The sequence below is a fragment of the Neophocaena asiaeorientalis genome, unplaced genomic scaffold (genome assembly GCF_003031525.2).
Source record: "Neophocaena asiaeorientalis asiaeorientalis breed wild unplaced genomic scaffold, Neophocaena_asiaeorientalis_V1.1 scaffold668, whole genome shotgun sequence".
Taxonomy (NCBI): domain Eukaryota; kingdom Metazoa; phylum Chordata; class Mammalia; order Artiodactyla; family Phocoenidae; genus Neophocaena; species Neophocaena asiaeorientalis.
The window spans coordinates 640,177-663,388 of record NW_020174264.1 but is presented as its reverse complement, the minus strand read 5'-3'; the positions used below and the strand labels follow the sequence as shown (position 1 = coordinate 663,388).

Sequence of the window (23,212 nt, the reverse complement as noted above, 5' to 3'; positions counted from 1 at the left end):
ACAAGGTATGACAGTCTTGAATAGACTACTGAAGATGGGCGGAAAGTTTCACTAGGACAAAGGCAAGAAAGTAAAAATAGGCGAGCATCCAAGACAAACTTCAACCTTTTTAAATACTGCTCTGAAAGAAAAAAACCAATTTAATCCCTGTCTTGCACATCCCGTCTGCATGCCATGGACTCCTGCCCTACCCAGCTTTCCAGAATTCACACTAATACCATTAGTTCAGCTTCTGGGGCTCCTTCATCTCCCAAGAAACCAATAGTTATTTATAACATTGTTTCTATGGATAATTCCAAATGATGCCCACCTCACTTGAAAATACAGCACTGCCTGGATTTTAAAAGCAAAATCATGCCTAATTAGGTAATTCAGTTCACGTCTCAAATTGTCTGGGCTCCTTCACTATCACTTGCACTTTTCTCCTCATATAGCTGCCAGTCATCCTTAGAGGGCACATGTTCGCTGCAAACAGCAAGTTGACGGGGCTTCCCCATGAGGCTTTAGAGGTTAGACCGTCATTCACAGCAACTCCTGACCTTCTGGAACAGAATGCTCTGCCATTGCTAGATTTTGTGACAACTTAGAGTCCTATGTACCCCCATACTGTCTCCAGAATTCTTTTTTTCCATTAATAAATTAATTAGAATTTTGTTTTGGGTGAATGTTGTGACACCTCTTGAGATAATTGGAGACGTCCTGGGGAGTTGCAGAACCAGAGTCAGGAATCACTTCTCTGAGATATTTTCATCTGAAAACTGGGGAAATTGTCACAAGAAAAATAAATGACATGTGGCGTTTTAGGCGACTGGGGGAAAAAAAGGGTCTCTAATTGAGAAGCTGAGTGAAAGGACAGATAACTAACGATTCAGAAGGATCAACCCAGTTCTGATGATCAGCGGAACAAGTTGAGATGCAGGTTCTAGTCTCAGAGTTGTATATGGGCTGAACACATAGACACAGGATCCAGCAAGTACTATGCAGTCACCTTGCCCTGAATATTTAAGTGCTAGGGAGGCACAGTGAGAAGGACCCCCAGTTTTCCAGTAGAGATGATGGAAGGATCGTTATTGTCAACCTAGTGCTGTTTCACTTCTTCTCAAATGTAAATATGGATCTCCATTATTCATGGCAGTTTATTAGGGGTTAGATTTCACTCCCCACGCCTCCACTCCAGCACCAGCCAGAACCCCATACATAATGAATAACTGCTAAACTGGAACATGACTTGCAAAGCTGTAGACTTTTATTTTGATGGCTTCTGGCAAATGTCAAAAATGTTAACAATTTAGATTGTTTTCAGGGTTTCCTTTTGCTCTGACCTCCACCTTGTACTTGGCCCACCAGATTTTCAGTCTAGGCCAAAACTCAAATAACATGTTCAGGCAATGAAGCGAATTTTGATACTAAGGGAGAAAGGAAAGGGTGTCGTGATCAAACTCATGGATAGGCCCCAAAGTCATTCATTAGATATTAAATCCACGAGAAAACATAATCAAACGCTCAGATCACTGCTGAGGCTAGCCAAACTCCTACTTCCTGCCTGTCCCCCTCTGCTACAGGGCTGCCTATTCATGCCTTTAGCCTGGAAGCAGATGGGGTGAAAGAAGAGACTGAGTTGTGTTGTATAGTCATGAAAGGATATCTAAGAGGAGATGAGAACCCATAAAATAAATATTTCACAGTTGAAAAAGAATGCTTAGTGTCCTCCAATCCAACTCCCTCGTTTTACAGATGAGAAAGTAAAGTCAAGAGAAACAGAACGACTTGTCTAAGATATGAAAGCTGGGGTGAAGTGAGAGTAGCATCGACATATATGCACTACTGAATGTAAAATAGATACCTTGTGGGAAGCAGCAGCATAGCACAGGGAGATCAGCTCAGTGCTTTGCGATAACCTAGAGGCATGGGATAGGGAGGGTGGGAGGGAGGCTCAAGAGGGAAGAGATATGGGGATATATGTATGCATATGGCAGATTCAATTTGTTGTACAACAGAAAGTAACACAGTATTGTGAAGCAATTATACTCCAATGAAGATATATTTTTAAAAAATAACAGGGAGGCGGAGAGGGCAGTGGCCAGCGCACAGGGTTCCCCCAAGCAGCTGTGTGGCTGACAGGGTCTTGGTGCTCCGATCGGGTGTCAGGCCTGTGCCTCTGAGGTGGGAGAGCCAAGTTCAGGAGACTGATCCACCAGAGACCTCCCAGCTCCACGTAATATCATTCTTCCAAGAAACAAAATCCCAGGACCAGATGGCTTCACAGGAGAATTCTATCGAACATTTAGAGAAGAGCTAACTCCTATCCTTCTCAAACTCTTCCAAATATAACAGAGGGAGGAACACTCCCAAACTCATTCTACGAGGCCACCATCGCCCTGATACCAAAACCAGACAAAGATGTCACAAAGAAAGAAAACTACAGGCCAATATCACTGAGGAACATAGATGCAAGAATCCTCAACAAAATCCTAACAAACAGAATCCAGCAGAACATTAAAAGGATCATACACCATGATCAAGTGGGGTTTATCCCAGGACTGCAAGAATTCTTTAATATACGTAAGTCAATCAATGTGATAAACCATATGAACAAACTGAAGGATAAAAACCATATGATCAACTCATAGATGCAGAGAAAGGTTTCAACAAAATTCAACACCCATTTATGATAAAAACGTTTCAGAAAGTAGGAATAGAGGGAAATTACCTCAACATAATAAAGGCCATATATGACAAACCCACAGCCAACATCGTTCTCAGTGGTGAAAAACTGAACCCATTTCCTCTAACATCAGGAACAAGACAAGGTTGTCCACTCTCACCGCTATCATTCAAGATAGTTTTGGAAGTTTTAGCCACAGCAATCAGAGAAGGAAAAGAAATAAAAGGAATCCAGATCAGAAAAGAAAAAGTAAAGCTGTCACTGTTTGTAGATAACATGTTACTATTCATAGAGAATCCTAAAGATGCTACCAGAAAACTACTAGAGCTAATCAGTGAATAAAGTAGTAGGATACAAAATTAATGCAACGAAATCTCTTGCATTCCTATACACTATTGATGGAAAATCTGAAAGGGAAATTAAGGAAACACTCCCATTTCCCATTGCAACAAAAAGAATAAAATACCTAGGAATAAGCCTACCTAAAGAGACAAAAGACCTGTATGCAGAAAACTATAAGACACTGATGAAAGAAATTAAAGATGATACAAACAGATGAACAGATATACCACGTTCTTGGATTGGAAGAATCAACATTGTGAAAATGACTCTACTACCCAAAGCAATCTACAGATTCAATGCAATCTCTATCAACCTACCAATGGCATTTTTCACAGAACTGGAACAAAAAATATCACAATTTGTGTGGAAACACAAAAGACCCCGAATAGCCGAAGCAATCCTGAGAACGAAAAACGGAGCTGGAGGATCAGGCTCCCTGACTTCAGACTATACTACAAAGCTACAGTAACCCAGACAGTATGGTACTGGCACAAAAACAGAAATATAGATCTATGGAACAGGATAGAAAGCCCAGAAATGCACCCACACACCTATGGTCCCGTTATTTTTGATAAAAGAGGCAAGAATGTACAATGGAGAAAAGACAGCCTCTTCAATAAGTGGTGCTGGGAAAACTGGACAGCTACATGTAAAAGAATGAAATTAGAACACTCCCTAACACCATACACAAAAATAAACTCAAAATGGATTAAAGACCTAAATGTAAGGCCAGACACTATCAAACTCTTAAAGGAAAACATGACATAAATTACAGCAAGATCCTTTTTGACCCACCTCCTAGAGAAATGGAAATAACAAGAAAAATAAACAAATGGGACCTAATGAAACTTAAAAGCTTTTGCACAGCAAAGGAAACCGTAACAATATGAAAAGGTAACCCTCAGAATAGGAGAAAATATTTGCAAATGAAGCAACTGACAAAGGATTAATCTCCTAAATCTCAATATCAAAAGAACAATCCAATTCAAAAATGGGCAGAAGACCTAAATAGACATTTCTCCAAAGAAGATATACAGATTGCCAACAAACAAATGACAGGATGCTCAACATCACTAATCATTAGAGAAATGCAAATCAAAACTACAATGAGGCATCACCTCCCTCACACCCGTCAGAATGGCCATCATCAAAAAATCTAGAAACAATAAATGCTGGAGAGGGTGTGGAGTAAAGGGAACCCTCTTGCACTGTTGGTGGGAATGTAAACTGATACAGCCACTATGGAGAACAGTATGGAGGTTCCTTAGAAAGCTAAAAATAGAACTACCATACGACCCAGCAATCCCACTGCTGGGCATATGCCCTGAGAATACCATAATTCAAAAAGAGTCATGTACCACAATGTTCACTGCAGCTCTATTTGCAATAGCCAGGATCTGGAAGCAACCTAAGTGTCCATCGACAGATGAATGGATAAAGAAGATGTGGCACATACATACAATGGAGTATTACTCAGCTATTAAAAGAAGCGAAATTGAGTTACTTGTAGTGAGATGGATGGACCTAGAGTCTGTCATACAGAGTGAAGTAAGTCAGAAAGAGAAAAAAAAATACCATATACTAAGACATATATATGGAATCTAAAAAAGAAAAAAAATGGTTCTGAGGAACCTAGGGGCAGGACAGGAGTAAAGACACAGACGTAGAGAATGAACTTGAGGACACGGGCAATGGGAAATTTAAGCTGGGACGAAGTGAGAGAGTGGCATGGACATATATACACTACCAAATGTAAAATAGACTGCTAGTGGGAAGCAGCCACATAGCACAGGGAGATCAGCTCGGTGCTTTGTGACCACCTAGAGGGGTGGGATAGGGAGGGCGGGAGGGAGCCGCAAGAGGGAGGAGATATGGGGATATATGTATATGTGTAGCTGATTTACTTTGTTATAAACCAGAAACTAACACACCATTGTAAAGCAATTATACTCCAATAAAGATGTTTAAAAAAAAAAAGCTGGTTAGATGGAAAGCCACTGAGCAATAGAAAGGAAGGAACTATTGATACCTGCAACACGGTAGATAGATCTCCTTGGAATTATACTGAGTGAAAGAAGTCAATCCCCAAAGGTTACATACTTTATGATTTCACTTATGGGACTTTCTTCAAATGACAAAATAATAGAGATGGAGAAGAGATTAGTGGTTGCCAGGAGATGAGGGCATTAAGTATGTGCTGCTATAAAAGGTCATGGGGAAATCCTTGCAGTGATGGAAATGTTCTGTATCTTGACTGCATCATTATTGTCAATATCCTTGTAATATTGTGCAGTTAGTTTTATGAGATGTTACTCGTGGTAGAAACTGGGTAAAGGCTATATAAAGCATATATGAGATTTCTCTGTGTTATTTCTTAACACAGAGATATGCAATTACTTCCAAAATTAAAAATTTAATTTAAGAAAGCACAGTTCAGAACAACACTAGTTGTTACATTTATAACCATTCATGAAAATGTTTCCTTAATCTTGATTAGGTGATGGTTGCACGGTTGTATAGGTTGTCAATCTTATCAAACTGTGTACTTAGTATCTGGGCATTTATTGTACATGAATTATATCTCAATAAGAAAGAAATACAGGGACTTCCTTGGCTGCGCAGATGACACGGGTTTGAGCCCTCATCCGGGAAGATCCCACGTGTCGTGGAGCAACTAAGCCCGTGCACCACAACAAGTGAGCTGTGCTCTAGAGCCTGCGAGCCACAACTACTGAGCCCATGAGCCACAACTACTGAAGCCCGTGCGCCTAGGGCCCGTGCTCCGCAACAAGAGAAGCCACCGCAATGAGAAGCCCGCACACCGCAACAGAGTAGCCCCTGCTCTCTGCAACTAGAGAAAGCCCGCACGCAGCAACGAAGACCCAATGCAGCCAAAAATTAATTAATTAATGTTAAGAAAACCACAACTATGAAATCAATATCTGCCAACACAATTGTTGCTCCAGCTTTTGGACTTGAAAGGAAAGCTGTACAAAAGGATACTTTTCTCTGACTTGCCTTCTTAGGACCAATAAACATCCTGTTTGCATACCACCACCACCGCTTCAGAAAAAAAGCAAATTAGAGTGAGGTCTACAGCATGGATAGTATGACTCTTAGTAGAGTGCCCACTCCAGGGCTAAGATGCGATATCTCAAAAGTGGCCTCAATTCGTGAATTACGCTCTACAGGGTTGCAGATTCTGAGTAAAAGGATGGTGAAATGGCTCCAGAATTTTAAAAAAGGCGGGGGGGCTTGTGCAATGAAAATATGAGACCAGATGTGAGTAACTAGCTACAGAAATAGGCTTTGGGGTGGGTCTGAAGTTCGGGACTGCTAAGAGGGCAATTTGCAAGTGAAGTTGACTTGGGAAATTTATCTTCACTTCATTCAGGCTTGCTTCAGCCTCAGTTTGTTAGTTGCCCTTACCAATTATTTGCACCAGTGCCTGGGGAGACACGTGGTTAGAGGCTTCAGAATAGTAGGGAGAATGAGAAGGGGGAGCTTTGAAAGGACCTGAAGGGGTTTTCCCTCATTCAGGTGATCTTGCCGGGGGTCTGTAAGCCATGGAAGGTTGCCCCTTTGCCTGGGCGGCTGCTGGATCCCCTGTGTGTTCCTGTGTCCCCATCTGTAGGCAGTGTCTTCTTTTTCCTCCTGCCCCTCACATCACTACCTCTTCATGACAACTGTGCCAGAATCACTGCTGCAGTTCAAACAAAAAGGTGCTGGTAGGGTGATCAACTCATTTTGATTTGCCTGGCACTGATTCCGTTTTAGTACCGGGTATCCTATGTCCCAGAAACCCCTCATAATCCCAGGCATTTCAGGGACAGCTGGTTACCCTAGGAGCTGGTCAAGGTCAGAGGTCACCAGAGAAAGTTGCTTGTCACTAAAAGGTTTCCCACAGTGTCATTTAAGCTGACGAACTCACGCCAGTCCAGGCTTAGAAATTTGATTTTTATTCCCCACACTGAAAGTAGATCCATGTTATGGGAAGACTCACATCATTCCATGTTTATTGAAACTGACACATAAAGCCAAATACCACTGGAAGGCTGACCTGGCAGATCAGAGCATTCTCTCCTCATAGGGAAGCTTCATGCAAATACCAATGATTGGCAGAAATTTTTCCGGTGAGCAGGGGATCAGAAGGAGGAGCGTAAACTTTATGATCCATGACAGGTTATGCCAAAACAGAGAGAAAAGGGCTGGAGTCCAGGGGCAGAAACACACACCTGAGGACACACACATGTACCCCAACTGAAAGAAAACTTTCACTGAACAATTCTCACCCTTGCAACACATGATACCTCAGATATTTTCTATTTTGTTCTATTTCATTTAAAAAATATTGGTGGTTTAAAAATGTTTGAGAAGCACTATGATCAAACCTGACAATCATATGTTCATAGCCTTTCTCCAAACAGGTTAAATTACAATGGATTGGATTTCTGCTACTTAAATGGCGCTCACTTTCCCACTCAGCCTCCATGTATGCTCAAGTCACTGTGACTGAAGTTGTGTCAAACTCTGCTATCTGACATTTCAGATGCAAGTTTACCCCTAGCTTTACCCCTGGACATTCTCTGTGTGTGACTGTATGTGTGTGTGTGTGTGTGTGTGTGTGTTACTAGATTAATGCTCATTGAGACACATGTTTTCCAACTTCTTGGGGAGCATCTCACTCATGCCCCCAAGGAACATCCTACAATAGTTAACTAATTACTCATTTTCTAGAACTTGACAATTAGCCAGGTGCATTGCTATATGTTATTACTTGAGTATCCATGAAATAGATCAAGCAAGTATCATTGTCTTCAAATTTTACAGATATAGAAACTAAGGCTTAAAGAGCGTAAGTGATTTTCCCAAAGAGCATAGCCAGAGAATGACAGAGATTCTGTCCACTGACAGGATCAGATCTAAGATCTCAGGAGGAAGACTTGTTAAGACTTCGTATTATTTCACCTTCCAATAGATGTCTATCTCAGCAGCCTCTTCCATACGCCCTCCTCACCTTTCTCCAAAGAATACCCCCTTGTGTATCAGGACATTGTTCTGAGGAGGGACCAGAGGAGAAGCCAACATGTAGGTATCCTTCAAGGTCCAGACTCTGTTTCCATGTCAGCCATCCCCTTTGTTGTCTTACCTTTGATCTCCTCTACTTTGCCAGCTGTCTGCCACTTCATCACCTGGTACACTACCTCAGTTCTCTCCCACTCCCTGCTCATCAGTCTCTTCCTTTCTATTTTTTAAAATCTATTCTCATCAGTCTGCTTTATTTATGGAACCATGGTCAGGGGAAGCACTTTCTGGTACCAAAGATGGTTCAAGCTCACTACAGACCATCATTGACTTACAATTTATGTGTCAGGGGCCACATGGAATTAAGATACCCCAGAAATAAGAAATGCCATATGAACTGCTGGGCTTAATCAGGCCAGCCACAATGGCAGGCAAACCATTTCGTAAATTATTCTGAGCCACTCTCTCCCTCACCCATATTCTTGTCTGTGATACCTGGTCCCGTTCACTGCTTTCAACTTTGTTTTGCTCTGGACTTTTAGATTTCTAGTTCTCTCCATCAGAAGGGCCTCCCCTGGGGAGAGTTTCTTACTGCCCATCCCACCACCACCTCCAGGAGGTAAAACAAACCTGAGGTTCAACTCCTAGAGTTAACTGAGTGCTTCCTAGAATTTAATTTTTGCAGCTTCTACTGTGCTTACCACCCTGGCTTTATAGTACCACAAGGTGCCTCCAGTTATCTTGAGGAGAAACAAGGAATCTACAAACTAATGTTAGCTTTAATATATAAAATCATAGGGCATTTTCAGGTGAGAAGAATGGTGTCACCAAATCAAACTGTGTTAATACTTTGCAACTCCGAATTGTTTAGGAACTACTGTTTTAGGGAACCATGATTATAGCATTTGCAGACTAGGGAATGTTGTATGGTGAGTTTGAACATATATTCATAATGATAAAGTAAAAATGTACGATATATGTGTGGAAAATATACAGCTGAGTACTAATGCATATGGGGGTCTTTTGAGGGCTGGGAAACTATCAGTGTGCACATTTCCAGTGTTAGGTGATTGATTGAGTGAGTGATAACATTCTTAATGCCTGAAGCAGAGAAAACAAATGTTCCCCATGTTTTGGCTTCAAAATGATGCTGCTGTCTGAAATGCAAGCCGTGCATTCTCAGGAAGGTTCCTTCCCAGTGTGGTATCAGCTCAGTAAAGGGAAGACCAAGCTCAGGCTAGAGGAAACTGGGTCTCCAGAGACAGGTGAAATGCAAAGTACTGAGGCACGTGGTCTCAAAGTGTTCCATGACACGGTTGAGTCTTCCCACATAAACGAGGTGGGGGGATAAATTGGAAGATTGGGACTGACATATACACAGTGCTATATGTAAAATAGCTAACTAATAAGGACCTACTGTATAGCTGCTCAGAAATTTAAAAACAAAGAAAACAAAGCAAGAACAGCAGCAGCAACAGGACCCTTAATCTTCTGTGTCTTGTTGCAATTTAACTTATTTTCATGCCTCCGGTAGATCATAGTGGCTAAGTGTTGGGCTTTGGTTGAGATATACGGAACAATTTTGCATCCTGGCTCCTGCATTTACTGGCTCTCTCTCTCTCTCTTTCTCTCTCTCTCTCTCTCTCCAAATCATAGTTTCTCTATCTTTAAAACAGAGATGATGGGAGTTCCCTGGCGGTCTGGTGGTTAGGACTCGGCACTTTCACAGCTGAGGCCCTGGGGTTCAATCCCTGGTCGGGGAACTAAGATCCCACAAGCCACATGGTGTGGCCAAACAAACAAACAAACAAAAACAGAGATGATAAACCCCAATTTGAGAACTATTGTAAAATAGAAATGAGTTAATGTATTTGTGGCTCCTGGCATATATAAGATGTCCAATAAATGGAAGTTATGATTCTTTTCCTCTGTGGAAGAAAATGATTTATAAAAAGAATCTTCATTCACCCCTTAAAATACTAGAAGATAATATAGTAATCATCCTACATCCTGCAGTCTTTAGTCTTTTTTTCCCTTCTTTTCTCTTCAGACCAAACATGTTTGGCTTCTTTAATTTTTCTGATGCAGTTTACATCCTGGTTAATATTTGAAAGTATACTGGCTCCTGATCCTGGTATAGCAGAAGTGGGTAGTTTATAGAAGATTCCTCCTGGATCCCCCACTAAATAGAGTGTAAACTTTAAGCAAGTCTCTTTAACTCTTTAACCCTCTTATCTATTGAATAAAAAGTGGATAATTATAGAGAGGAATAAAATGGGAAGGTATGTAAAAGTGATTTGTTTACCAACAAATGGCTCTCTAATTGTTAGTAAGGATTGATATGATATAACCATTGATTTAATAGAATTTTCAACTCTAGAAATATATTCATAACTATAATAATGCTTTTTAAAAATACTGTTTATAAACCTTACTTGACTTGTAGTCATCTTTCATAAAAATATATAATAATCCTGTAAACGTCCTTTGGACATTTTAAAAATCACTTAGGCTCTTTTCTTGGTAAGAGGTAAATAGTTTTAAGGAAAAATGTGCACATATACTTTACTTAAGATCACTATACTGTTAAATAATTTAATAGAAAGTTTAATTGAAGTATAGTAATAATCATAGTTCATAAAGACAAATTTTACTTTTTCCCATTTAGGGTGATACAAGCATTTGATTTATTTTAAATAAGTTTTTAAACAAAAATGTATAATTTATTAAATTAAATTCAAAATTTATATAAATATTTAATTTGGCAGTTGAATAGACAAACCATGGATTAATATCGAGCAATGTGTTGTGGTATTTAAAATTGGTAAGAATCATTTGGATGGCATGATATTTAGAATTCTTGCATTTTTTATTTAAACACCCACTTGGCTTATTTGTATAATTTGAAGGTTTGTTGCTAAGTGACATCAAGTAGAGGTAGCCACTGCTCTTTGCAATTGTAAGTGTGCAAACATTACCTGGCAGGTGTGGAGGGTCTTCATTTTCAATGAATGAAAAGTGACAGTTATGTAATTTTCACCACTTAATCTTTCACACTGTCTTTGGGAGTCCTAGAGTAATCTTCATGTGCGAATTGAGAATTTGGACCAAATGGATGCAGCTCATGGCTCTGATGGAGGTCATCTTTAGGCTCACCCACAGAACTGTTATCCTTTCTATGTATGCTCTTCACTAACCAGTGTTTCAACATCAGTGTGCTTTATAAGTCCTGCCTTACCCATCAGTTCATTATTACATTAAATTAAATTAAATAATATTTGACTCAGAATGGAAACACTTTGAAACTTTATGATACTGAGAATATCCTTGGGAGCTTTGTACATAAGTGATGGTTGGAGTCAGTATTGAGTGTGCTCGTCTGATCTCCACTACTTGTCATACAGACAGATATCATATGCAGATATCACTGTGAACTCAAGATAATCTCAAATACTTCTCTTTCAAAGGAAAAGTATTCATATAATGATTTCATCTTTCAATCATTTCAAGAAAGAGAGGGAAACCAATACTCTATCAGTATTGATATGCTGCAGTAACGAACAGCCCCAAACTCTCAGTGGCTTCATGAACATAAAAATTATTTCTCACGTATAGGGTTTCTGCTCGTGGTGTTCACTCAGCACTTGCTTTGTAATCACTACAGCAGAGGGATAGGACTGTGGCCAATCACTGGCTTTTAAGGCTGACAACTGGAAATGACACAGGTTACTTCTGCTGTCACTTTGTTGGCTGAAACAAGTTACATGGCTGCTTCAAGGAGGCAGGAAAGTGCAGCCCTATCATATTCCTAAACAATCCTGGTAACTACCACAGATAAAACAAATGGAAAACTTCATAGGCTGAGAAAACACTGCTCTAAAGGACCACTCTTCCCAACCTGAGAGGTTTGGGCATTCCTGTGCTGGAATTTTGCGCTTACCACCTTCTTTTTTGTGCCTTTTCAGTAAGTCCCCAGCTTCCCTTTCGACATTTATGACAGCTAAACATTAGCAATGCATATCATAACTTTTCCAAGCTTTTCAAGTTACTTTTTAATGGGTGTATACTTTCTAATGAGGATTCTTAAGCTATAAACTTAAGTCATTAAGTTTGAAAACAGAGCTGTCAACACAGATATGACCCACTTTTCTGATAATCACTGGTCGTCTTCGGCTGATTGTCTAATACTCCCCCATCCAAGAGACATTGTTAATAAGGATTTGGCATTTGAAGCTTATTTTATGGTCTATTCTCTTTATTTTCTTGGCATGTTAAAACTAACTGTACATCCAAACTACATAATTCCATTTATTTAAAGGTCAAAATTGAGCAGAACGTATATATGGTGCTAGAAGTCAGGGTAGTTGCTGTATTTGGGGGAGAAGCGACTGGTACAATGCACGTGGGTGCAGGATTCGGGGGGGCTAATAATGTTCTGTTTTTGCTTTTGGGGGTTTTTTATATGGATGCTGGTTACACGGGTGCTTTTGTCGTATTAAAATGCATTAAGTTGTACTCTTATTCATGTACTTTTCTGTATGACATATTTTTTTAATTGAAATATAGTTGGTCTACAACATCAGGTTAGTTTCAGGTGTACAGCACAGTGATTCAGCTATATATATATACATATATATACACACATATTCTTTTTCAGATTCTTTCCCCTATAGGTTATTACAAAATATTGAGTATAGTTCCCTGTGCAGGTCCTTGTCGGTTACTATTTTACATGTAGTGGTGAATGCATGTTAATCCTAACCTCCTCGTTTATCCCTCCTCCCCTCCCTCTCCCCTTCAGTAAACATAAGTTTGTTTTCTATGTCTGTGGGTCTATTTCTGTTTTATAGATAAATTCATTTGTATCTTTTTTTTTCTAGATTCCACATATGAGCAATATCATATGATATATGTCTTTGTCTGGCTTACTTCACTTAGTATGATAACCTCTAGGGCCATCCAAGTTGGTGCAAATGGCATTATTTCATTCTCTTTTATGGCTGGGTAATATTCCATTGTATATATGTACCACATCTTCTTTATCCATTCCTTCAAAAACTAAAAATAGAGTTACCATATGATCCTGCAATCCCACTCCTGGGCATATATCCAGAGAAAACTATAATTGGAAAAGATACATGCACCCCAGTGTTCATTGCAGAGCTATTTACAATAGCCAAGACATGGAAGCAACCAAAAAATGTCCATCAACAAGTGAATGGATAAAGATAACGTTATATTTCAATACAAATTTCACTTAAAAAAAACTAACTGGACATTTATGGCAGTTCTATAACTTTTATGACAGGATTTCATTCTATAGAGAACATAGAGGAGAAGGGTCTGTGGCCCCTCAGCTTTGGTGGTTCCATCACGTCATCTACTCCACACAGGACAGTTTCTTTTTTTTTAAATAAATTTATTTATCCGTGTCCCCTGCACTGGCAGGCGGATTCCCAACCACTGCACCACCAGGGAAGTCCCAAGGACATTTTCTTAATACTTTCTTTAATCTGTTTTGTACATACCTGGTGGTGAGTGTGGAGAAAAACTTTGAAGAGGGTTCAGTCTCACCCTCTGCAAATCTGCAAACTACCCTGGTTGCATTCTTCTTACTGGTGTGCCGTTGGGTCTACCCCAGATAAATCAGGGTTTGCTTCTCATGGATATTGGGTCAACGTTGTTATGAAACAGCTTCCCTATGGCTCAGGAAACTCCTGAATTTGCAGTTTTCCCATCGTTTTGTCATTGTTAAAAAGAGTGAAAGCGACTCCTTCCAGATCTCTATATCCCCGAGCCTCTTTGCTCTTTTTAATCTTGACGTTGTTGAAGAGACAGGCCAACAATCATGGAGGATGCTCCTCACCATGTTTCCTCATTACTAAATTCCAGATTATTCGTTATTGGCAGGAACACCACAGAAGTGATATCGTGTGCTTCTCGGTGTATGATATCAGAATCCGCATGAGGTTGGTTTGCCCCAGTATAGGTAGTGTTAACTTTGATCACTTGATTAAGGTGGGGTTTTCCAGGCTCACCACTGTGCAGTTATGCTTCTCCCCATTATAATCAATGAGTAAATATGGGTTCAATACTCTTCCTCATCAGATGTTTACCCATTAGTTTAAGCATCCGTTGGTGGTTTTCTAATTCCATCATTCTCTATTTATTGGTTGGCGTTTTTCTGTAAGGAAGGGTTTTTTTCTTCCCCATCATTAATTTATTTATCTGCTTTTTTTCATTAGTATAGACTCATAGACTCTTAGTTTATTAAGTTATCCATTAATCTCTTTATTTTCATGCTCAAATTGCTCTAGATTTTACTAATTTGAGCCTCCTCAAACAGCTACCTGTATCCTTTTGGAATATCTGGTAAATTTTTTTGAGTGGTTGTTACTTTCTGGTGAGTGAGATATTTCAAGCTAATCTTGTATTTCCCTGTCCTGACCTTGAATTGGCCTTTTCTCTAAGGAGTTCTGGTTCATTTACTGGAAAATAGTGTTCAAAAACCAAGATCTAGATACTATACATGCTTATTTCTACTGATTATATAGATTTTTGAATTCGCACTGATACCTCTGATTCCAACATAATACAATAAAGTATATTCTAAATTTCTCCCTGTATATTAATACCTCTTTTATCCAGCAGTGAGAAACCTGACTCCAGTTATCTTCAGTATATTTACTTATAGGATCAATTTTCTAGTATGTAACCAGTCTTCCCATCAAAACCTCTACTCCCATCCAGACACCTTTCTTAACTTACTTGGGGTCTGACATGGGCAACCTGAGCTACCACTCCTCCTCCGTATAATCGTCCTTCTCACCCCTACAGGGTCCCGGCCATTACCCTGCATGGCTTTTGGACTGAATTATTAAGGAAGGAAGGAAGGAAGGAGGGAAAATAGCCTTCATTTTTAGTGGATGTTTGAACAGAATTCTGCATTGATTTACTTTTTTCTTTTATGGCTTTAGAGATTTCCATTCTATGTCTTCTAGCCTCCACTGTTTCTGATATAAGATGAGTCATTAATTGAATCATTGCAATGTGTTCAATGTACTATTTCTCTTTGGCTGCCTTCAAGATTTTCTTTTTATCTTTGCTTTTCAGCAGTTTGACGCTGATGTGCCTAGGTATGGTTTTCTTTGTATTTATCTCGTGTAGGGTTCACTGAGCTTCTTACATACATGAGTTTAAATATGTCACCAAATTTAGAAAATATATTGTAGAGATTTTAGATTACATCATCTTCCATTGAAAAGGGATGATTTTTATTCTAGTAGGCAATTAATTTTGTAACCGAGCAAGACCCCATGGGGGCCTTTCTGATGAACCTAGGGGCAGGACAGAAATAAAGACACAGACCAACCTGGCTTTTAAAAGTGCTTTGCCGAAAGCCGTCGGGGAGCTCAGGGCTTTTTAGGGCATGAGCCACCCCTCTCCTTGCATGGCCTTTCTCTGCTCCAAACTCGGACGTTTCCGTTTGTTTGGCCTGACTATGTGTCGGGCACAGGAAGTTGCTTTAACAGTTCGGCTGGATTCAAATTCAAAACTCTTTTCGGCAGTAGGTGGCAGCTGAACCCGCTCGGTTCTTTTAGCTTTGCAGATCTTGGCTTTCCCTAGGCCTCTCGGAATCCTACTTACACAGTATTTGGGTGGAGTTAGTATCAGATTTCCAGTCTCCCCTTGTATGGCTCCCTCCTTTAGGATAAGCCTACTTACCTTCCCACTGCTCTAGTAGTTCAGAACTCTATCTATCTTTGAATTCCTCAAGCAGTTAAGACTGTGGCTTTGTGCTGGAGTTTTAGCAGCCCCTTGCTGGGCTGGCTGGAGTGCCCTCAGGCAAAAAGTCCTATAAATGTAAATTTAACCCAGTGCAGTTTTCTTTCAAGGGTCAACTTGTGTCTTATTTCTTCCAGCTTTATTCATTCACCACACTTTTAAAATAGTTTATCTTAAAAGTGCATTGCCAGTTTTTAATTGTTATCTGTGGGGTTGATAGTTGGATACAAGTGACTTGGCCATTGCCTGAACAGAACTCTTCTCTGTTTTTTTTTTTTTTTTTTTTGAATCCGTCCGTTTTGTGACATTTTGCCTGATATATTTTATTCATGTGTTTATTTATCTGGGTTGTAGTTTATAGACTCATTTATTTTTAATACTCATATATTTAGTCTATTATGTACTATAGGCATCTCTTTTTTTTGCACTGTAGCTACTTTTTGCTGCTCTTTTTTTTCCTTCTGGCTCTTTGATGGTTTGCCCTCCTCCAAACTAAAGTAAATCAGTAGAAGATCCTTCTCCAAATAAAGCAAAATAATTAGCATGCTTGGATTTACCTTCTATCTCTGTCATCCCCTTGATGTGGAGATGTATTATGGGACATGTTTTTAAAATGTATAATTAGTGCTAATTTTGATTTAACAAGAAGTCTTACTAATTTCTCTGCTTAGTGTTGCTTCTTTTTTAAAATAAATTTATTTACTTTATTTATTGTTTTTGGCTGCGTTGGGTCTTCATTGCTGCGCGCAGGCTTTCTGTAGTTGCGGCGAGCGGGGGCTACTCTTCGTTGCGGTGCGCGGGCTTCTCACTGCGGTGGCTTCTCTTGTTGCGGAGCACGGCCTCTGGGCACGTGGGCTTCAGTAGTTGTGGCACGCGGGCTCAGTAGTTGTGGCTCCTGGGCTCCAGAGTGCAGGCTCAGTAGTTGTGGTGCACGGGCTTAGTTGCTCCACGGCATGTGGAATCTTCCCGGACGAGGGCTCGAACCCGTGTCCCCTGCATTGGCAGGCGGATTCCCAACCACTGCGCCACCAGGGAAACCCCAGCGTTGCTTCTTGAACCCCACTGTCTCCTTCTGTTGTTGAACCCAAGTTCGTGTGCCCCACGCACAGTGAAGCCAAACAAGCGTGTGTGTATGTGTTTCTGTGTCTGTGTCTGTGTGTGTGGCACCGAGTATTGTTCAATTTATTTTGCTCAGCAAGTGGTTGGGTCAGTCTTTATTCTTTCTATTGACTATTCTTTATTTACCATTGAGAAATCCTAACATATTGAGTTGTACTTCCATTATCTCTATTTTCTCTCTCCAGAAATATTTAGGGATATTGGAATTTATGAATCTGCTATGCAGTTATCCAGTTGAGCTTTTTATTTTCTAATTATTAGTTTTAATATCTAAGACTATAATTGACAACACTTGTTTCTCTTCATAGGTACAAATCCCTTTTACTGTCTAAGGATACAAATTAAACTTATTTTAAAACCCTGTCCCATTTACTCCTCTTATCCTGTTTCCTTAGTTGGAAATTCTTTCGTTTGCTGGGTCTCTTGTGTCCCCTTCATAATTGGCTTTCGTTAAACGTGTAGAAATTTGGGTTTGTATACTCAACTTTGTAATCAAAATCTCTGGATAGACAAGAGATGCTACAGTGATTTCTATTTTCAGTGCATTTGAAGTAAGACTAGTGGATGGACAGCTGAACTGCCAGGCACTGAACCTCAGCAGCTTATCCTCTATGATTGGTTTCCCTGTCCCTCTCAGGGATATGACTTTATTCTTTGATTCAAGATCCCACAAGAGACTGACAGGCATTCCCCTTTGCTAGTGTACGGCTCAGTTCATGCAGGAATATCCCTGACTACTCTTGCTGCTGCCCTACACTAACCAACATGCAGGAGCCAGCCCCTTTCTGCTCCTGGGATCATGGACACCCAGGAGGGAAGAGTTCTTAGTGTTGTTCTCTCCTTTTGATGTGGACCTCACTTCCAAGCATTTGGGTCTGCTATCTCCTTTTTCAGTACAGTTCTCTTGGTTTTCTACCTTTCAGAACTTTCTCAGAGTTTCTGGTTTGCCAACGTTCTTCTTTTTGTTTTTGTAATTGATGATGCGGTCATTAATTTATCATATCTTTGCTATCATTTCTAAAGATTTTATTAAGGAGGGGGAGGCTATGTGTTCAGTATAGAATTCTGAAACAGAATTCATCATTACTTTTTTCCCTCCAGGGTTAATATATTTTATATTATATAATACTTAATAGTGTGTAATATTAGCTGATATGAAAGTAAGACTCACTCAGTAAAAAATGTTTCACAGAAAGAGTCTACATATATGTCCCTTCAAAAGAGGCATATTAATCATTTTTTCAAATGCCAATGTATCAGAAAAAGCCATTCCCCTTTCAGGTCACAAGCTAATTCTTCTGCTAACAAATTAATGTAATGAGTTAATGCTACCACTAGAGTAAGAACTACTTAATTGTCATAATTAATTGAAGCTAAACATAATCATTGCATAATCAGGCAAGGTACATTTTGAGATGCTGTTTCACTGATTTTTCATGGTGGTTTCATGTTCCCTGAACTTAATGATAAAATTGAGCAAATCACAGTGTGTCTCTCAGCAATTAGGTCCAATTAGTCAGATTTAAATTCTGTCATGAGTCATGTACCTTGTTTCTTTAGTTATATTTCTCCAGTGCGATCTAGAACTTAAGGATATGTACCCATTAATTAAGAAAATCACATTAATTTCCAGAATATACTTCTCAATAATTTTAATTTTGTCATTTATTCTAAAATATCTGGTGAATACAAATGAGTATGTGTATCCTATAAAATATTAATAAAATAAGCTCCCTTGTACCAGTCACCAGCTAAGAAATGTAAAATATCCAAAATTTGAAGCCCTCCGTTTGTCCTTTCTTGACTCCTCTCTTATTCCTGATTCTCTTTAAGATTTCTGTGGCACATGTGGACATACACATGCATTCTTAAAATGCAAAGAGTTTAAACTGTTTTCTAAAATTCTTATAAATGGTATTCCTCTACCATTTGCTTTTTTATTCAGTGTTATGTTTCTGTGGTTAACCCATGTTGATGAATTTAGTACTAGGTTGTTAATTTTCTCTACTGTGGAGTGTTCCATTTTATTATTATTCCAGAATGTTCTTAACCTTTCTCCTAAAACAGGCATTTATATTACTTTTAGTGTTGTTGCTGTTCTTGGTTTTTGTTTTGTTTGTGCTTTCTTCTGTTATAAAAATGTGGCTAAAAACATTTTTGTTTATGTTTCCTATGTGCACATAGAAGAGATTCTCTAGGGTAATAGCAGGAAGTAAAATATCTAGGTTGGAGGTTACACTATTTTAAAAATTAATGAATAGTGCCAAATTTTTTCAAAGTACTTATTTATAATTCCACTAGGAATCTATAAGATTTTCCCTCACTCATATGCATACCACTTGGTATTGTCGGGCTTTAAAATGTTTTGCCTATCTGATTGTCTTAGTAAGCTTGGGCTGCCATAACAAAATACCATAGCCTGGGTGGCTTAAGCAACAAAAACTTATTTTCTCACAATTCTAGAACCTGAAAGTCCAAGGTCAGGTTACCAGCATAGTTGGGTTCTAATGAGGGCTCTCTTCCTGGACTGCAGATGGCCATCTTCTCACTCTGTCCTCACTTGGCAGAGAGGGATGGAGGGGAGAGAGAGAGAGAGAGCTCTCTCTGTGTCTTTTCTTATAAGAACACTAATCCTATGGGATTAGGGTCCCACCCTAATGATGTCATTTAATCTTAATTAATTCCTTACTCCAAATACAGTCACATTGGGTGACATCAACATATACATTTTGGGGGAGATACAGTTCAGTCCATAGCACTGGTGGACTGCAAAGACATCTCATTCTAGTTGTCCTTCAAATTTCCCCAACGTGTAATGAGATCAAGCATGTTTTTCTAAGTTTATTGGTCATTGAGGTTTCCCCTTTCTGTAAATGTCCTTTGATCATTTTTCCTTCGTTTGCTTATCTTTATATGGACTTATACAGATTTTTATATCTTTATATGGATCTTTAAATGAATTTTTATCATTTCTTAATGTATTTTGGAGAATAATTCTTTGTTGATGATATAAGTTGCAAATATTTCCTCCTAGTTTGTGGCTTATATTTTCAATTTCTTTATAGCATATTTTGATCACCAAAAGTTCTTAATTTTTTAAAATAAATTTATTTATTATTTTATTTATTTTTTTTTTGGCTGCGTTGGGTCTTCGTCGCTGCACGTGGGCTTTCTCTAGTTGTGGCGAGTGGGGGCTGCTCTTCGTTGTGGTGTGTGGGCTTCTCATTGCAGTGGGTTCTCTTGTTGTGGAGCACGGCCTCTAGGCACGTGGGCTTCAGTAGTTGTGGCACGCGTGCTCAGTAGTTGTGAGTCGCGGGCTCTAGAGCGCAGGCTCAGTAGTTGTGGTGCACAGGCTTAGTTGCTCCGCAGCACGTGGGATCTTCCTGGACCAGGGCTCGAACCCATGTCCCCTGCATTGGCAGGTGGATTCGTATCCACTGCGCCACCAGGAAAGCCCAAAAGTTCTTTATTTTTTAATGTTATCACACTTATCATGTTTCATTAATAGCTTATACTTTTATATGTAGTTTACAAAACTCCTTTCCACCCAAAGCTCATAAAGATAGTCTCCTATTTTTCTTCTAGAAATTTTAAAGTTTTGCTTTCCTCACTTAAGTTTTTAAACTATCTGGAACTAATTGTGTGGATGATCTGTAATTAGGATCCATTTTTTTCTTTATAGATTAATTAATTAATTAGTCAGACCACTGTTTATTGAGAAGCCCGTCCATTCTCCACTGATCTGAAATGCTCTCCTTGTATGTTTCTGGGCACTGCTGTATCATTGGTCTATTTTTTTCTATCCCTGTATGAATTCTTCACTGTCCTAATTACCATACCCTTTCACTTTATTATATAGTAATATCTCCCATAGTAAATAAGCTCACCCTATTTTTCTTCATGAATGTACATACAGAAAGGAGAAAGAGACTCCTTTCTCTTCCATATAATTTTTTGAATTAGAATCTGTTGTGATTTTCATTGAACTTCCATTGATTCTATAGACCACTTTGAAGAGAAGTGGTATATCTACATTGTTTTGATTTTCTAACCATAAACAATTATTTGGTGTCCTTTAGTGACTTTTAATAAGTTCCTAAATGTTTTCATATATAGATTCTGCCCAGCTTTTATTACATGCTTCTGATTCCAGGTCTGTAATCTACAACAGAGAGGACAGAAATTGAACTGTTCAGTAACGCTATGGTTAAAAAAACAAACAAAAGAAACTGGACCTAGGTAGATGGTACTTGGGGCACCAGCATACAAGATCTCCCCAATAATCTCTCAGTTGCCCCATCCACTAGAAAAATAGTGAAGAGACTCTAGACAAAGAAAACTCCAATCGTCGTTTTGCAATTAAATCACTGTGCCTTTAGGGTAGTTATTTTACATGCTTGAGCCTCAGCTTACTCATCTGAAAAATTAGAAAGGAAAACAAACCCCAAAGTGTTCCAATCTAGCATTATATGAATTTTATTAGGAGAAGATTCATAGTAAAGAGAATAACTAACAGGGTCATGAAACTTTCAAACATTATCTTCTGACTTAGCTTTCTCGCAATAACAAACAACCGTCATTTACAGTAATTTATAGGAATAAAACGTTTTCTCTTGCTCACAAGTCATTAGCTGTGGGTTGGCCATGGCTGCTGTAGATCTGATCAGCTCTGCAGCTTTTGCAACTGTACCCTGGAACTCTCCCTGTGAAATGTTGTCCCAAAGCACTACTTGCTAACCTAACAGTTTCTCACATGAATTATCAATAAAAATTAAAATGGTTTTAATTACAGTGTATTTGTTCCGCTTATAAAGGCAATACGTGCTTAGGAAAGAACATCTGGAATCCATAAAAAAATAAGAATATAATGCAAGTGACCCATAAATCCAATAGCTGGATATGGTTAATATTAATTTTTGGATATTTTTCCTTTTAGTTTTCACCTTTGTGTCAATGCATATATATATATAAGTTTTAATAAAATCAGAATTATGTTGTGCAAGTCATTCTGTAATCTTATAACAAAACCTAATGTATAAGACTTACCCAGCAGGCAACGCTTCTGTCTCAGGTTAAAATGGTGAGTAGGCCTGTCAAGCAAGTGGCTGGAGGGTATTCGAAAATGGTATCACAATGCTGCCGGGTTCAATAAACTGGGCTTAATGCGAGATGATACAATATGTGAGAATGACGATGTAAAAGAAGCCATAAGAAGGCTTCCTGAGAACCTTTATAATGACAGGGTGTTTCGCATTAAGAGAGCCCTGGACCTGACCATGAGGCAGTAGATCTTGCCTGAAGAGCAGTGGACAAAATATGAGGAGGATAAATTCTACCTCGAACCGCATCTGAAAGAGGTCATTCAGGAAAGAAAAGAGAGAGAAGAATGGGCAAAGAAATAATCATGTAGTCTAAATCTGGATACGGCCATCCTAAAGTATTTTTATGAAGCTGGTTAAACCTAAAATGTACAATGTAGAACTATCAGGGCTGTAAATGTATTAATTTAGCTAAATCTCTATTATAATTATTAAAAAAAAGAAAAACCTAATGTATATTGTAATCATATATTTCTTTGTCTTTATGGACTTTAAATGCAGGAATGTAAATGGCCGCATAATGTCCCAGAATATGCATGCTTCATAACTTAGTTAACCCTTTCTCCATTGTTAAAGTGTTTCCTTTGTTCTGCAGCTGTAAGTAAGGCTGCAGTTCATGTTTTTGTAAGTAAATCAGAATATTGGCCATCTATTACATCTTTATGAAAGATTTCTAGAAGAGTAACATGAATTCTGGTGTTGGGGTGAGCTTATGTCAAACTCACCACATAAACCTGACATCTCAGTGTAATGGGGGAGAAATATGCTTGCAGTTGAAGTCATATGACCATGAGGTATCTGGTTGTTGAGAGTAAACCCAAGGGCAGGCCACGTTCAATTGACTAGGGGAGAGGGGTTTAGTTGGAGGAGGTAGGTAATGAAGTAATGTAGGAAAGAGGTCTTGCATTAGCGAGTCCCATTTTTATGCCAGGCACTGTTTTTTTGGGTTTTTTGGCTTTTTGGCTGCGTTGGGTCTTCGTTGCTGCATGCGGGCTTTCTCTAGTTGCGGCGGCGAGCGGGGGCTACTCTTCGTTGTGGCGCGCGGGCGTCTCATTGCGGTGGCTTCTCTTGTTGTGGAGCACGGGCTCTAGGCGCGCGGGCTTCAGTAGTTGTGTCTCACGGGCTCTAGAGCACAGTCTCAGCAGTTGTGGCACAAGGGCTTATTGGCTTCGTGGCA

At 39.2% G+C, this 23,212-nt stretch overlaps 1 pseudogene; it reads left to right on the top strand.

The window, feature by feature from the left end:
• Positions 1-9,176: 9,176 nt before the first annotated feature.
• On the top strand, positions 9,177-22,338 carry LOC112406463 (cytochrome b-c1 complex subunit 7-like; annotated as a pseudogene).
• The last annotated feature ends 874 nt before the right edge of the window (positions 22,339-23,212 follow it).